Source organism: Cygnus atratus, chromosome 3 (genome assembly GCF_013377495.2).
Source record: "Cygnus atratus isolate AKBS03 ecotype Queensland, Australia chromosome 3, CAtr_DNAZoo_HiC_assembly, whole genome shotgun sequence".
Classification (NCBI taxonomy): domain Eukaryota; kingdom Metazoa; phylum Chordata; class Aves; order Anseriformes; family Anatidae; genus Cygnus; species Cygnus atratus.
This window is the reverse complement of record NC_066364.1, coordinates 10853855-10871870: the sequence shown is the minus strand read 5'-3', so window position 1 is coordinate 10871870 and position 18016 is coordinate 10853855. Positions and strand designations below refer to the sequence as shown.

General features: G+C 37.8%; 1 long non-coding RNA gene across 1 annotated transcript; it reads right to left on the bottom strand.

The window, feature by feature from the left end:
* Positions 1 to 8163: 8163 nt before the first annotated feature.
* On the bottom strand, positions 8164 to 14544 carry LOC118254703 (uncharacterized). The gene is made up of 3 exons (XR_004780728.2): positions 14420 to 14544; positions 10523 to 10727; positions 8164 to 8289 (listed from the first exon to the last, which is right to left on the bottom strand). It is a non-coding gene; the product is annotated as an uncharacterized LOC118254703 (long non-coding RNA).
* Between the last annotated feature and the right edge of the window lie 3472 nt (positions 14545 to 18016).

Sequence of the window (18016 nt, the reverse complement as noted above, 5' to 3'; positions counted from 1 at the left end):
AGCCCTACAAGATACTGGAATAACACCAGAAGAAATTGTGTTCAAATTGTCAGGGACTTGACAGGAACAGATATTGCACTACTGGTAGCACACACTGTGGACGATAGCTATAAGCCCATTTTGCCTTCTTCCATCTTTTTACAGCCACCTCAATTTATTTTCTGTCTGCAGAGCAGAACGCACAGGCAGTTCTTGCTGTGAGAGGTCCTTTCTCTGGCTTCACGTGTGGCCAAAGAAAAAGAAATTTCTTAATATACACACAGTTCTTTCCCTAATTGCTTTCACAAAAGATGATCACAATGCAGCTCTCTGAGTGTGTGTGAGTGAGTTGCATTCCAGATTGCTGGCTATCTATTGTTTTCCTCCTTGCTGTGTGAAAAGAGCAATTCTGTATATAAAAAGCCTTTTGGGAGAAACATGTTTTTTTTCCCCAACAGTGAGCAGATGGCCCACAGATTTTGTGCATCATTTGTAAATTATTTCAAAGTCTATTTATCTATTCCAAAGAGATTACTGGAATCTACATCTGCATTTTCATGTAATTGTTTCCATGTCACATGAATGAGGCATAAGAGGGTTACAAAGAAATGATGACCACCTATAACATAGCTAGCTGACATCTGCAAGAATTTGGGGAACCTATCTGCTAAACCCTTCCTTACTAAACCTCTTTCCTTAGTCCTTATTACCTTTTTTTTTTATTTTATTTTATTTTTATTTTTTGCCAAGAGAGAGCTAGAAATCAGCGTTACTGAAAAATCTTCTAGTTTATAAATCATTGACTCACAGAAATTAGAGCAGGAGGGACCTCAGGAGATCATCTGTTCCATTCTCCGGAGGTAAGAAAAGATCATTTCTGCCCTAAACAGCCTTGGCAGATGTTTATTTACCTTGTTCTAAAAAAGAACTTGAAGGAAAATGTTAAAAAATTCCTGGTTATTGAAAGAAAAAAAGCCGGAATAAATGTGAAGTATTATAAGCTCAGAGATTTCATCTGAGATGTGAAACGACTTTTCTAGGATATCAGAAAAAAAAAAAAAGGAAACTTGTATAAGATCATGACCACTATAATTATCATGACCATGATTATATCTATTTTTCTTCAGTACAAACTAGGTTGTTTGTCTGTTTATGGAGACAAAAAGTTTTTAAAGCAGATCGTCAGTTCTTCAGATGAGGGAGCAAGAGATAAGGTCTTTTCAGAGGTAACTTTAGGGATAGGCCAGAGGTAGCTGAGGCAGAATAATTATGGGCATTCATGTGGTAACAGACAGCTTCTGACATAGCCTCAAATAAGCAAATGTCACAAGTCTGCTTTGAAGAAAGTGTAAGGACAAGGCTCTGATTCCGTGATTATAACATAGAGACATGCAGCTGAGCTCAACAGATCATTTAAGGAAAGACTTGAATGAGGAGAGGATGGAAACCTGTTGGGTAGACCAGGTCAAGGGAGCTCTTTTAGGAAGTTCTCTAACTTAAGTAATTTTTTAAGCCATACTAAAATATAAACTGTAAAGATCTCAGCTCAGTATTAAAGATTGAAAGGTGACTGGATCATTCAGTGCAGAAGCTCATGGATGAAAAAGATAACTTGTGAGGAAGGGAGAAGGGAGGTACTCTCCATCTGGTTGATGAAATAAACGATAGTTTTATATGGGAAGATAGAATCAGATTTATGTAAGTAAAATTCAACTTTTCAAAACAATGTGACTTAATCCTGCATCTTACAGGAAGTATGAATTAAAATGGTTGTCTAGTTAAACCATTATACTTGGGAGAAACTATTTGACCAGCTTTGGAAAAGCACTGAGAACCCTGATACATGATAATTCTACCTGATGATTTACTTCCAGGCATTAGTTTTATATCAGGCTATAAAGACTTGTGAGAAGTTCTCCAAAGGGCAAAAAAAGCGTGAGGAATTTACATAGAGACCAATCCTTATGACTGGGGACATGGACTAGTTATCTTAGTCACACCTTTCCAAAAAGATGCTTATCAAATCTAAACCTGAGATAATATTGATATTAATTCTATGTATTCCAATGTTACCCAGATATGTTCTTATCCATTACACACAGGACTTCCTGTCTTGAGAGCGCAGCCACAGTTAAGAATAGATATCATAGCCTGTTTATCAAGAGATAAATGAGGTCACTGGGGAGCTCTACTGAGGATTCCACTTGAATGCCAGGAAGTATGCTGTGGTCTCAATATAACCCAAGACATTGGGAAGACAGAGTCCTGAAAAGCTAACACAGGATACAAAAAGCTCCTCATAATTAAGAAATAAATAAATAAATAACAGTGAATCTACACCCATAAATAAATAAATGAATAAAAGGGAAAAAAGAAAGAAAGAAAGAAAGAAAGAAAGAAAGAAAGAAAGAAAAGAAAGAAAGAAAGATGGACTCTGCTTGAGTGCTCCTAGGCTCTGAGTGCTAGGAGTGTGAATAGCGAGTGATCAGAGAATCCCAGAGAAATTACGAGAATGCTCTTTCCATCCTCCTAGCAAAAAGGTGAGACAGTCCACTGCACACACTGAGATCTGTGTCTTTCAATCCTCTGTAAAGGGAACTGTAAAACTAGTTGCTAAAATGAACAGATAATCTGCCTTTATCTCTCAGTACCCTTAACTCTCATGTACCCTTCCTAAGGGGTAACCAAATGCTTAAGTCTAACCTAACTCTCTGCACTCAGTGTATGACTGTCTGCTCTTTTCTGTACTTAAGCTCTGTTAAATCTCCATGAAATTGTACTGTACAAAGTAAAATACGTAAAATCCTATTCTAAGTATATTTTAAATTCAGTTTAGATATTTGCTCTTAATTTGGGGATTTTTTCTGGTGTTATTAAATTTCCTTGTTCTGTGTTTATGGAAGCAAAGTGCATGGGTCAGGGTTAAGATGAAAAAAAAAAATGGGAAGGACCCCATCTTGGAGAGAAGAAAATGTATTATTCACTGATTTTTTCATTCACCTTTATGTCTGTTGGTGCCTTTATTATTACAAGAATCACACAGTAACCATAAACATTCATAGTGCTGTATGTTCAGCAGGCAGTTTGCAAATATGGATTTGATACGGAAGGAGCATCTTTTCCTTTTGAATATGTGTTCTGCTTTGCACAAAGAGGCCCAAATCCCTGACCAAGGATCTGTTAAACTTTGCTGTCACAAAGATGAATCACTCTGGTCTGTCACCAGCTCAGAGTCCATAACAAGTTTTGGAATGTCCTGAAATTGTCCAAATGGAATTTGTTTAGTTTTTTATAATAGAAGAAATGTTTATGAATTTCTTCAACATGCAGACCTCTAGAGCTACTGAACCAATCTATTTAAAACTTGGCTTGCACTTGAGCACTCAATGGGACATACATAAGTCAGGCTTTAAGTACAATTTTTATTGTTGTAGCAGCTGTTAAGAGCATATTGTTTCACACTTAGAACTACAACAAAGTATTTTTGACTAACTTCCTCAAAACATTTGCATGTGGGTTTAAGACAAAGCAGAACATTTCAGTTTAGTAAGAATTAATTTGTTAGAAAGAACAAGGAAAGTGAATTCTGTATCCAAACCAGAACAGACAGAAAGTGAGACTGGACAAGAGGAAAAGTAGCAAGTACTGAAAAACACCTAGACCATAAATTTGACATTGACATAGACTTTATAAAGTACTACAGAAAACCCTTCAGATAATCTATTGGATGATCAATTATGTTTTTTTGGTTTGGTTTGGTTTGGTTTGTTGCCGGTGTGTTTTTTTTTTTTGTTTGGTTGTTTGGTTTTGTGTGTGTTTTTAATGTTCTGTTTTGTTTTGTTTTCTCATTTCCAGCCTCAATGATCTTTTTTTATAGATCTGTGATAATAGCCAGTGTTTCTGCAGAAAATCCAATTTGATACAGTTTCCCACAGTCAGCAACCCATGTTAACTTGACTATGAACTCCTAAAACTGGAACTTCACCAAATACTGGTTTCTCCCCAAAGAAAGTAGTCAATATTTTTATCACTAGTACCCATTTTTTCCCTTTATTATTGCAATCAGGTGATGCACATGTAGAAAAAGTGTTCCAAATACATAAATTCTAAGGAAACCATGCTCCAAGTAGGGGCAGGAGCAAAAGGAGTGCATGTGGGAGTCCTTGGGGGCTCTGGCATGGGAGTGAAAGCGATGTGTTTCTACTTGGTGCAGAAATATATTTCGGGGAAAAGTGGAGATGAAATTTCCCTTGGGAATCTAATCCAGAAAGAAGAGTTTGGGGTTGCACAGAGTATTTAAACACTGTATATCTTGAATATCCTTATTTTGATAATTATAAACATCCCATCATGGTACAAATCTTTAAAGTTGAAAAATGCTAATTACACTGTAGTTCAATAAATGCTTGGAGGAGAATAGGAAAAAAAAATCAAAAAACAGATGAGTTATTTTTGTTATTTTTTCCAATATTCCTTCCTCTCCTGCTTTTCTGCCAAGTCCCAAGTGCACTTTCAAAACACATGTTGCACCTACATTATGTTATTCAGACATTTTATACCACAATTTCCTTGACTGTAAACTGTTTATGTTAGTACAGCATGATGCCAAGACTTTCTGAAGAGTCCTGCACAGGGATCAGAGAGTTGTTATGTTGCCCCAAGAGCAGACCCAGAACACTGATAATGGCCAAATCACATCCGCAGTTATGGTTTTCAGAATATTCTGGTTTGATCTTTACTCATTAATCAGGTAAAACTGACTGATCAGCATCTGAACACAAAGCAGTGGATTGATTATTTCCTTTGCAGAAAGGTCCATGTTTTAAATTTAGTGTTATAGGACCCGACAACATCCGGTACAAGTTCTCCTCATTGAGATTTAAAAATTCTCTTCACCTTTGCCTTGGACACACATGAAGAGGAAATAATCTTTATCAAACTCTTGTGGGGCTTTTTTTTTTTTTTTTTTTTTTTCTTGCTACATATTTGGATCCAGATCTTATGCCTATAACTTTTTAAATCTACTTTACTCTTACCAATGATTTTTTCAATACACACACTTATTAGAACTAATGAATGCTTTTTTGTTTATTTGTTTGTTTTTGTTTTTGTTTTCAACTCTCCAGCTATTTTATTCCTGTCCGGAAAAAATAAAATAAAATCGAACGTTTAATGCATAGCCAGCTTCCTTTACATCATTAACAGGAATGCTGAGGCCTAATCTAATTATAGAATCTGTCATTAAGCAAATTCCAAAGCAAATTCTGTTCAGTGTATTGTATTGTATTTCCCCAAACTGAATGTATATACCTTCAAGTAAACTTATGGCTTCTTCTTTTCAATATAAAGTGAATTTTCTGACGATATCAGGTTAACCAGAGGCACTAACATAGCTGAGTAAATCACAAATTTCTGACCCTTTATCATGTATGATGTAATTTTTCCAGAAGCTCCCAAAATCCTAATCTGGAGGAAATAATTAGAATGAGAGCATCCTTCACAATGGGACTGTCAGCAAGTCATATACAGAACACATCTATAAGCATTAATTAAATTTAAATGCAAAATCAATTAAATTTAAACATCAATTGAATTTAAATGCACCATTCATTCCATTTAAAAATGCAGCCACAGTAATAATAATAATAATCCCTGCAAGAAAAAAGAACCCTACCCTCCATAAATCCATTAATCTCACTTCTGTGCTTGAATTCATCACTTTCATGATACATACAAACCAAGAATCCTCTAGGACAGCTCCCAGCCAATTTTAGCAAATACTTTCTACCAAAAGGGAACCAACAAGAGCTGGTCCTTCTTCATGCCCTTGACACAAGTTGGTGCACATTTGCTCTTACACACAGTGCTGTTGAAATCTGTGTGACATAACTGTGTAATATAGTTTCAAGTTAGATGAATAAGCAGTACCAGAATGAAAATGCATAACGAGAATGTCCATGAATGGTCCTCCTTAAAGAGCTTTCAAAAAACTTAGTATCTAGATTACTGTATCTTATCATTTACTACAAAGTGTACACACTTCTGCTTTTCTTGTACATTCTCAAAAATATTTTCAGACATTTTCTCTACATTTTCTGGACTCTCAGTCACTGCAGCCACATGACCATTAGTAATGGGTAATTTGACTTCTTGGATTCACCACTGAGATAAAAATAGAACATGTGGCTGATACATAAGGAAGCAGATACTTTAGCAAATTAGTGTTATTTTAGAGGGTCAGGAACACTTACTGCAGTATAATTTATGTGGGGAAGGATGAAATTAAACAACAAAACTCAAAACTTTACTTGCATCTCAAGTTTTGTTAGGGGCCTGTCCATATTTTTTGGCACAATTAATATTTGGTAAAGGAAGAAACTGGTAGCCCATTAGAAGCTTAAGCACTAAATAACACTATTTCTCAGGCCAGGAACAAAGCAATCAATTACTAGCAAACAGCAGCAACAACAGCTGGTAGGGAACATTGTATAAGAGTAGTGCTGAATAAGCCCAGGGTAAATGAAATGTGCCTTTGATAGAAATCGTATGTCAGGCCTTCACTGATGAAGCTGCAATATTTCCCATGGTTCACACTAATGAAAAACAGTCCTCATGTCTTCCTGGAAAAGTTACTCTTTTTTCAGCAAAATTTTTTTGTTTTATTTTTTTTTTCTATGGATGTTTTCTGCAAAAGAAGAAAAAATCATTGTTAATTATATTCAAAAGTTTCCTATTTATAACTAAGATAGTTTCTCCATCATGCAGAAAGTATGCTCAATTACTATTTAACAAAGAATATCAGAAAGTAATGATATTTGTGTTCCAGTTCAGGTGCCTAAACATTACTTGCATAGGAGCTGCTTTGGTACGACCTAAAATCAATGTCCTTTTCCTCACACACCTATTGTACTCCTCTTATTTTGATTCTGAGTTATAGTTCTTGGGGTTCTTGCATACCCATTTTGAAAAATTGGACTTGAGTTTATAGTTCAGCCATAACTGTCAATTTGATAAACTGCCTTAGTTCATGACAAGTTCAAACAAACCGCAATTGTTCTTTCTCAGTTTAATCAGCAGATAATATAAATAGCATGGTCTACAAATAGGGTAACATTTAGGAGTCAGTCATCCCAGGCGCTTGAAATAGTCAGTGATGAGAGACAGGGGGTAACCTACAATGTTCAGGAGGTGCCTGGATTTTGCAAGTGGAAAGCATTTGTCATCTTCAGGTGTATAAAACCAAGAGATACAAACCAAGGCTGAGGGGGGTGTGTCCCTGTCCTGTAAAAGGCACTTACAACAACTCTACTCATCTTTGGTCCTTGGGTTCAGTGACCCAGGCAAGCTGGCACAGTTCCCCTTCTGATCAAGGAATTGCCTTATCTGGAATAAAAGCTCCCCTTTCTCAGCATGCTGAACCCCATTTTAGAAGTAGATTAAGTTGTGCATTTTATATCATGCTCAAATAAGTGTACTTTGTGTACTTTGTGTTCAAGGTATAATACTACCTCACAGCTTTCAATACTAGACCAAACAGAGCAAATGGTGGATCAAATAAAACTATGAAATTCAGTGGCATCTTTAAAGGGACAGGTTTGAAATTTGTCTAGCACTCTAAAGTACCAGAATCACAACATATGATACGAATCATGGATCAAACAACAAAGGAACTGAGAACCTGTCACATCTCAACTACCAGCTCAAAGTTGGATTGTGTCAGTAGAAGTGATTGAAAGTCCTGAGAATCCTCCACACCCAGAAGGTGTGTTTCAGCTTCTATGAAATTACTGGGGATTCTTCATCCAGCTGAAAGCAGGATGTAAATCCTGCTGATCTCAGTCTCAAAATGTCTTTTAAAAAAAAAAGCACAAACTGCAACTTTTTAGCTTTGGCTGAGTTCTGTTCTGTTCCTACAACAGTGATTAAAAAATGCCCTTCCCAAAGCTATAGCAACAACTCATAGATCCCCAGCAATGTTTCTAAGAATCATTAGTTGACAAGCTGCAATGCCGTAAATAACAGCTCCCTTAAGAAATTCAGTGTTTGGGTTATACTTAATGTTAAACATGTTTTAACATACTCAATAAGCCATCACATGATATCACTACCAGGCAGAATAAAGACAGTTTGGGTGCATTTACAGTGAATCTACATACCTCAGTATGCTTGCATTTCTTTTCAAGTGTAGACTGAGCTACACTGTGATGAAGATTCAGGAGTGTTTGCAGCCAGTTTAATTCATAATCCCCTCACATTATTGACAGGAATCTTCACTGCCATTCCAGTTGTGGACACCACAATAGATGAAAGCTAGTTTCATACAGAATATGCCAGAGATGAATAAAAGGTTAGAATAACTACTTCAGAAGACAAAATGAAGTATTTTGTTAGTCTTCTGCCTCCAAAAGTCAGATTTTATCACAAGCACTGATTTTATGTAAATTTAAGTGTTTTTATAAAGACAGTTAAAAAAAAAAATCTTCTTGCTACCATGAAGATATCTAAGCAAAGGCCTTTGTCATCTGATCAAAGATCCTTGTCAACTGCTGAGTATTCCATGGCCAAAAAGCAACCAGGTGAAATGCACAATACATTTCACAGAACTCACGGAACTGCTGGTCTCGCATGTTGAGAGCTTTGTAATTGCACTACTACTACTACTAAAAAAAAGAAAGGTATATTCATAAATTCATAGGAATGAGCTAACATTTCAGGCCCACAGATATGATTCCCTGACATTGAGATGTATGGTTTGCAGCAAGTGTTACATCTCCAGAAGTGTCATATAGCTCACATCCCCCTGTACTCTTTTTCATACTGTAAATATGTGATCCTGGTGTGAGCACCTCCTGTTGCAGGGGAGGGAGTGGGTTCCGAATGGCAGCCAGCAGGAGGCTTGGAGACTTTTGCACCTTTAATGACTTGCAAATCAAAAGCATGAAAACCCAACTGCATTTCTCAAACTGTTTTCCCATTCAGGCCTGATAGCCTGCATCATTTTCTCCTATGCTATTCCTGTTATTCTCAATACTTGATTTTTGGTCTTTCCATGAATTTTTTAACATGGAGGGAAGGGGGTAGGGTGGGAGAAGGAATCTGTCCAATGATCTCAAAGCATATGTTTTTGATTTTAATAAGATTATGGATACCAAAGGAATAAAAATGGAAATCACTACTGCCAAGATATGAAAGAAAGTTTGCATAGTAAAATAATTTAAACCCTAACATTTGGACCCAATAAGGCTAACAGAACGTTTATTCCATATTTTTGGAAAGTATGCTTTTTCTGCACATTAAGTGGTACCAATAAAAAATAATGATTCTCACTCAGTTTATTTCTATAAATTATATTGTTTTATAGTTTTCCAGGGCACAGTTATGTGTCAGATTCTATGGCAAACACCTGGGTGTAAAATGCAATAAGCTTGTTACTTCCAGCAGGGGTTGGGGGAGGAGTGCAAAAACCCTCCATTCTCCTCAAAATGCACCTATGTCCAAGAAAACTGGATTGCAGTTTATCTAAAAACAGCCAAATTCTTTTTCACACTTCAGGAATTATCATTTGCATCTCCTCTTGACTTGTTAGTGATATAAAACTGAAACCTTCCGGGGCTTGGAATCAGATGCATCAACAGCTTCAGACATGAACATGAATTTGGTGGTCCTTGCCCAATGTCTAATAGGTGACTGTCTCTGTCATGGGTTTGCCCTTTAATTTAGTACAGGTCAGTGTACATTGAATACAACACAGTCCATTTATGTGAGTTTTTAAGAAGTTATGAATGTTAAAAAAGTTTAATAACTTTCAAAAGTTATGATGTTACAGAGACTAACACTCAGAGATTATGGATAGATTACAGCTAGGAATGCCCTTACAGCATCAGTTTGGTCCTTTTTATGTATGCACTATAATTACAGCTGGTTGGAAATGTTCCATCAAAACTTTTTTTCAGTGAAAAAGAGTTTTCTGTGGGAAAACATTACTTTTTTCCAGAAATGTTTCAATTTTCCATAAGGAAAATGTAAGCAAAATACATTCTTTTGGGTCAAGTCAACTGGATTCTAAATATTTCATCTTGTTAAGCTGAATAAAAACACTTTGTTTCAGGTCAATGTGACACTATGCAGCTTAGACCAGCTCCCGTGTGGCAAGAAACATACAGCGCAGTCGCCCTCTTGTTGACTTCCCCACCATTCTGCAAGTGGCAACACAAGACCCTGAAACACAAGACCCTGGAAGCAACAGGATTCAGTACAGCAGCTCGAGTCACCTGAAACTGCACTAAAATATGAGATTTATTTCATCCTACATTAGCCACCTAATAATTAGCCATGGTGTCTAAGCAGGATGGTTAAATCTGTTGAATAGAGAGAGCATATCCTTACAGAAGACAACTTATCCTCCCTAAATACAGATGATTAAATTAGGTATCACTGCAGGGGAATTAATCTCAGCCATCTTTTTCTGTGGACTAATGATGGAGTGTAGATGTCTATCTTAGTCTAGACTCTCACTTGGCTGAAGGCAGTTTGACACACCTACCCGTTGGGTTGACATCTCTCCCAGTCAGCTCTGTTTGTTCTGTCTCTTGAGGAAAATGTCTGTCTGCGTTTCATCTCAAAGTTAAAATGTAGAAGCAAATCCTTGTGCATGAACAGTGCCAGAAGACTTCTCTGAAGTTTCATATCAACAACTTCAGACTTCTGCCTAGGCTTGGGACAGTGAGCATCAAAGTGAAGTAGTTATCCTAGCAAAAGAAAGACAACTACTTATCTCTACAGACTCACAGGTATAGGGAAATTGAAATAATTTTGGTGCACAAGGAGAATTAGAACCTCTGGTCAAGAAAAAAAAGAAAAAAAGTGATTGGAAGTTAGCAATTGCTTAGCTAAAGATAATAATACATCATAATGCATATATTTAGAGAAATAAGTATTGCTGAACTGTACTTGCTACAGAAGTGTCCACAGATCAGTCAAGTGCAATGCAGTAAATTGTCCACACTCCGTGGAGTGGATACCCTTTACCCTGCAGAGCTTAGTCTGGCTAGACAGGGCAGAAGGAAGATAAGAGAAAGCACTACGACAACATCAGCTCGTGTTGACAGCTAGTGGTGCATTGGAGCCATGTGTGTCATGTGCTATTTGCTAAGGAAGGTTAGCCATAGAAGAAAGGCACTGAGGAGAGGAATGAGGAATATGAGAGGGACAAGAAGGGAAAGAAGAGGAAGTGGAAGGTGAACATGGCCAATTACATTGGAGAGAGGGAGAGTCCAAAGTGCATGCCTCAATAACTTTTGCATTTCTTGAATTTACAATACTTACTTTTGCAACCTTATAAAATGTTCATAATATTGTTTTAGAATACAGAATATAAACCATATGTGTCTGTGTCAAACTACATATAATATGCATGTCCTGGGTATTGTGTTTTGCAAATTTAGCAACAGTCTCACACACACGGCACTCATTAGCATATGTGTAACCACAGTGAAGTTAATAGGATTAGAGCCTGTCAGGAATTTTTCAATTAAACTTTTTTTTTTTCTTTCATTGGAAAATACAACTTCATTGAAATTTAAACTGTGCATGAGAACCTAGCAGTTTGGGTGTAATTTGCTGTAGGAAAGGTTCCTCAGGTCCTGGAATTTCTGATCAGAACTGCAGGGAAAAAAAGTTTAGAGTAACATTGCAGTCAGAGTAAACAGATGGACATTGAAGAACCACACATGAGTGTCTGCCATGTTGTTCACATGCCATCAATGAGATCCTGACTCAGTCTGTTGCTTATCTAGGGGTGAATCCCATCAGTTTGAAGTTGACTCTATCAAATCCTGAGTGACAAGACCATAATATCTCTCTGGGCAGTCTCTCCACTGGATGGGTTCCATGCATAAAAGTCAAAAAGCCTTTTCTTTGTCCTAATAGGAAATAAAAAGCATTAACAAATCCTAAAAAAAAAAAAAAAAAAAAAAAAAAGGAGTAAATGGGAAACTTTTTCACGCCCTGATAGCTCTGTGCAGAGCTATCTGCATATCATCTCAGAAATCACCTCACCAGCAACATTGCTTTTACCAGTTACTCTCGAGATTCAGGAAAAACATGTTGCACTGAATGAAAGGACTCAAACAGATACATGAAAGGAAAATTCAAGATGAAAAAATGTGACTGCACTGTTCATTGTCCAAGTCCTTCAGAAATGTAAAGATGTGTTTTTTAATTTTGCCAGTAGTGCACAGCACAGAATTGTGCCATATCTAAGCTCCCATACACTGACTATATTGTGCGTCTTTGCATATAAGAACATATAGCAAAGAGCCTGGTAGCTGTCTCATCTTCTTCTTCTTTTAATTCAGAAGTACTATTTTTCCTGCCCCTTGAATATGTTTCCTTTAAAAGAAAGGTAAAATGGTTTGAAATAAACAGTTAAAGTTTGCTGAAGTAACTCCTAAATTTTCTGCCATGAACTGAACACGCTGTCAGAGTATGGTATCCCTTTAAAAACAGCAAATATGCTGGAAAGGCACCAAAGAAACTTTGATAATTCTGAACGGCATCTTTAAAACAGCAGCACTACAGAACAGAAGAAGAGCTCAGGGGAATGCACAGAGCCACTTACTCTCCAAAAATAAAGCAAGTAATGCTTCACTTTGTTGAAGTTACCAGCGGTCGGTCATTGTTGGTTGAAAACTAAAAATGTATACTTTTACATTCTTAGCACACGTACACAGTGCCAGCTGGCCTTAAGGCTTAGCTTTGCAACCTAGGGGGCTTAAAGGATCTCAACATCTGCAAAATTATGCTTTGATTTCTGGCATCGACAGATCTCAAGGGAATGAAACTAAAGCAATTGCCAGCCAGAACTCACATTTTGACATGTTAAGCAAGGGGCTGTTCCTGAGAGTTTTTGCCATTTTGAGAAGAGCAGTAAGCTATATACTTGAAGGGCAGAAGAGAAAGAAAGAGAAGCTGACAGACATCAGTATTTCTGCTACCAGGGAGAGTGGCTATTGGAACCAGTGTAAAGGAATATATTATGAGAAGGATGGGAATGGAAGGAAATTGGCAGGTTCTGTACATTAATGCTTATTTTTCAGTTGCACCATGTTCACTGGAATAACTGAAAAGTAAAAAAGAATAATTATTTAGTGTTGGGGCTGACATTAAAAGAAAGAAAACAAGAACTCTAGGGTGATAGAAAATATACACTGTTATCTTTTACAACGCTTTGTTTTTTTTCTTCCACTCCAACAACCTGGGATCTTGCTTAAAGATTTATGGCCATACAAACAAAAATATGGCAGTTTTATATTAAAAAACAGCACATGAGGTTAGCAGATCAGAAAAAGATAAGTACTGTACCTATGCCCTATATAGCTTTTATTGGACAGGACGAGCAAAAAAATATCAGAAACCTGTGGGTAGGAACTTAATTTTCCCCAAGTTCTTCCACACTCAGCACTTGAGGAATTGCAGCTCTGCAGCTCCGCAGCTCCGGAATTACTGCCTGACACTCATCATAGCTGTTTGCTGATCCCAGGGATTTACAATAGGTCACTGGTGTTTAGTGACTGGTAACTCTTACCACCCTTTCTCACAAGAAACTGAACACAGAAAACTTGAGCTGGAGCAGTTTTTCAAAATGAAGACTGCAGTGATTTCTTTCCTGGCCTTGGGAAACAGCATCATTTCCATTCATATCAGCTCAGAATGATCCTTGGAACATAATTTTCCTAGTATGTCACTTTAACCACATCAATTTCTCTCTTTTATCTTTGCTTCCCTCCTTTAATTCATTTCTTTTTTTTGTGTCTTCAAGACCTTCTCTATATCTTGCCCACCTCACTCCTCTCATTTATTAAGAATGACAAAAGAGCAATCTTCTGGTAGTTTCTCCTAGGTATTAAGCCTCAGAATCCACATTGTCAGTTGTTATAGAAGTACCTTACACTTTTGCTCCTAGTTTCCCTTCATGCTCAAGCACTTTTTGGAAGCATCAAAAACAAGGAGATGATTAAACGGGTTTGAACATAAAAACAGGAAGATGAGAGTATGGTTAGCTTGTTCATTGTCCTTCCTTAGCAAGAAAAACGCCTCAGGCCCTCCTGTTGAACTTTGCTCTGTCATGATACCTCCAGTAAAATGGAAAATATGTAGATGCTTGATTTTCTGATATGCTTGCAGACTAATAATGTCTCACAGCTGCCTCACCCTTCTTTACTTTAAATCGTTTAATACGTTTTACATACCAGCATTGCAAGTTCATTGTCATCATGGTTCTGGTGTGGCAGAAAGAGCCATTCTGTCCCATGATTGCATAACACCTAGCACATCTTCTGTGCTAGGCTATGCTGACACAGTCTGCACCAATACAAACAAATATAGTAATTTTAGAAAAGCATTGTACTCAGATTAAATTTAGGGTCCAACAAGATGTTACCTCATGCTCAGGAAATCCCATATCACTGGAGGTTGGGTGGGAGGAGAGAGAAGACGGAAATATCTCTGCGTGACCTTCACTGGCTTTGGACGCCTCCCTTGGTGTTTTTCAGAGCCAGGCTGCCAGGCCAAAGAGACCTTTAGTCTGATCCATCATAGCCATTTTCACGTGCTTCTGTCTTTTACCATCACCTGTATGATGGACAGGAGTAAGCACTGAAATAGCCTTTTGGAGAAAAGGGAGAGAAGAGGTGGACTTAATGCTTTCAGTACTTAGGCTGTAAGTCCTAATCATCTCAAAGGCAAGCACATGGCTTTGAGTTATAGACTGAAGATTGTAGGAAAATCTGAAATTATTTCCTTGAGAGAAGGGGATTGTGGTCATCTTACATAAAATCCTGTTTTCTTCACAATGCTTTCACATCAAAGACATTCTGAAAGTTAAAAATGCTGAAGCAATCCTGATCCTCCTGTAGTCTTAGCCAACACCACTGAAAGAAGATTTGGGCCTTTTGTTAATAGGAATTGATTGCAGCTTCACAAAGACAGAAAGCATCAGCAGTATCTTCTCCACCAACTCTTTTACCTGTGTCATGGGTCTTAGAGGGAAAGCCAAATATACATTCAAAACGTATATTCAGCAATATAGTGAGGAACATACTCTGATCTCCTTTCCCTGAAGAACTACAATTTATTCCCTTCAATAAGAAACTTTTTTTTTTCCTTTCAAAAACAAAACAAACCAACTAACCAAACAAACATAAGAAATGAAAACTTCAGGGACAAGCCACAATGAACATCAAAGGTGAGGGAGGGCAGGATCTAGTAGACTAGTCTTAGACTACTAAACTGTGGCAAAATTAAGGTGAAATGTTCTTTACTGAACTGCACTCCCTTGTTGTAGCTAAATGTAAGGAAATTCCCCCAAAATGTCAGGAGAATCAGCCTTGGAAATACACAGGACCATAATGTCCTTTTGTTTCCCTGCAGGAAGGATGCCTCCTTTTCATCTGGATTTCAGTCCGAAGTACTGCCATCTCCTCCTATTAGCCCCATCAGTTCCCCACAGGCGATATCATGTCACCACTGTCCAGGAAGACAAGAGTTCAGCATCTTTCAGTCTCAGGTAGTGAACGAATCTCAGCCTACATACTTCCTCCCAGGAGGGACTTCAAAGCAAGAGCAGAGACTGCAGTCCTCCTGGTGACCCTCCCAGAGGGGTTAGGGCCAGGATACATGATGGGACCCAAGCAAGTGCTAACAAACAGGATAACCGTATGTAGTCCTGTCATTCATTTTTCTTGTCCTCGCCAGCAGCAGCCCCTAACATTTCCCTTTTACCAGCAGCCTCTCACCTTACCAGCAATGGCCTGAATCACTTCTCCAATAATCATCAGATGCATTCAGCACCTAAAAAAAGACAAAAAAAAAAAAAAAAAAAGGAAATTACTTGGTAGCTAGGTAGCTGCATTGTAGAAGAAAAGGCTCATGGGATGGGAATGGGATAGAGTTTATTTACTATCTGTGATTGACAGATCTTTAACTTTTGCTTCCTGACTGGCAGGACCATTGATGGGGTTGCCAGGCAGGATGGAGATGAGAGACAAAACCTTTTTTTTTTTTTATTACTATTATTTATTTATATTTTATGTTTTATTTTTAACCTTACAGGACATTTCCTTTTAGATGACATTACCTCAAGCTTTTCATTACTGCTCTGCAGGAGGAGAGGGAAGAACGGCCTCAGAGCCCAAGCACTGTCTTACCTTCCAGGAGAGGATTTTCAGGCTGTTTGCCATCCAGAATGGTGCACTTTCCCCTTTTAACTGGGGGCTTGTTATAGTTTGCTGTCCAAAACTAAACCAGCCAGTACCTCTAAGTACCCTTTTCATGACTTGAGAGGATCGCTCACATCTGTAGACATTTCATTGTTTCTATAGGATATCTTCCCTGGGATGAGCTCGCACATACTTGGGAAGTGCCTGTGTCCCTCTATGCTGAGAGAGAACAGTGACTACTTTACAGTTGGACCCCTACCTCTCAGATGCATCCATCAGTGCATGGTCAGGGCATGTGGTCAGGGCAGTGCTGCCCAAGCCAACAAGTTCCTCAGTTCTGCCTTCATGCTAGCTCAGAACCTGCTTCAGCTTCTGTATCAGTAGAAGGGAGATTCACTACTTCTCTATATACATGAAAGAGCTCTGAGGGTCTAGTCTGACAAACCATTACTAGAACCAAAAGAAGAAATTACAGCTTTAGAAAGGTCTGATGATTATGCTGTGAGTCTGAATCCTGGGGACACGAAGTAAATTATATAAATTGTAAAATATATGATAAAAGTAGAAGAGGAAGGAAAAATGACTCTCACTCCATTGCTGTTTCAGGGCCACCCAGGGACCTGCAGAGGCCATATTAGCCATCAAGCTGCAAATAAGATGTGTGATGGTACAGCTTTAGGAGCTGTTTGTGTTTCTCGAGGCCTCACCCAGGCAGCAGAGGCAGGAGCAAAGCACTGCTTGATACACGTTGTTTAAACACTAGCACATGTAATAAAATCAAAACCAGGATCCATACGCAAATGTAAATAATTCCTCCTTGTATCTTTAGGTTAAAAGAATTAAACAGACAGAATGAGATCAAGCCATAGAGAAAGAGACATAAAGCTGTCATGTCCTCATGTTAAAACCGCCCTTGCGTGAATGGCAAAGAAATCTCACTATATATATTTTATCTGAAATCACAACTGACATTTACCACCCTTCATAAAAACACATGAAGCTGACCCAGCTCCTGTAGCAAGAGTGACCTCCATCTCCCCTTTGCATGACTTCTCAGAGAGCAGAAGGGTAAGTCTGTGAGTCACTAAAGCCACAGTACCCGTTCATATGAAGCTGCAAGGGTATGAGCTACCGACTCAGCATAAAGGGCCCCATACATAAAGAAAAAGAAAACATTCAAAAGATGTCTGACAGACTAAGATATTTGAGGAAATTAACTTGACCTCTACATAACATCCAATAGTAGCACATCTGTAAAAAATAAACAATTCCTACCACCTACAGGTTGCATATTTAATAAGTAAATATGAACACAGCAGCAAAAAAAAATGAAATCCAATCAGCACACTGGCGTGACCTTGAGTGATCCTCTTTTCCACAATGGCATAGCAGTCTGTTCAGAAACATAGTACTTAATTCAGCACGTCTCACAAAATGTATAAGGTAAATTACAAATTATCCTTATGTCCATTTTACAGACAACATGGGAAACAGCGAAACATGCTCGCTGAGAGTCTCTCGTAATATCTGTTACAGAGCTGGAACAGAAAACAGATTTTCCATTTGTCACAATAAGCTTAGTATCTAGAAATATTGTGTTTATTGTTAATAATAGAATTAAAATTAATATTATTCCATAATATTAATACTAATTTCAGTATTAATAGCATACCAACAGACCTGAATAAGTGAGGGGTTCTGTCATTGTAAATATTGCCCTGAGCTAACTTTTTTTTTTTTTTAAAGTGGGCTAAAGGATGACCCTCTACCTTCAAATAACAACCCAAAGGACAGAGTTTGTCAGAAAACTATGCAAGAAG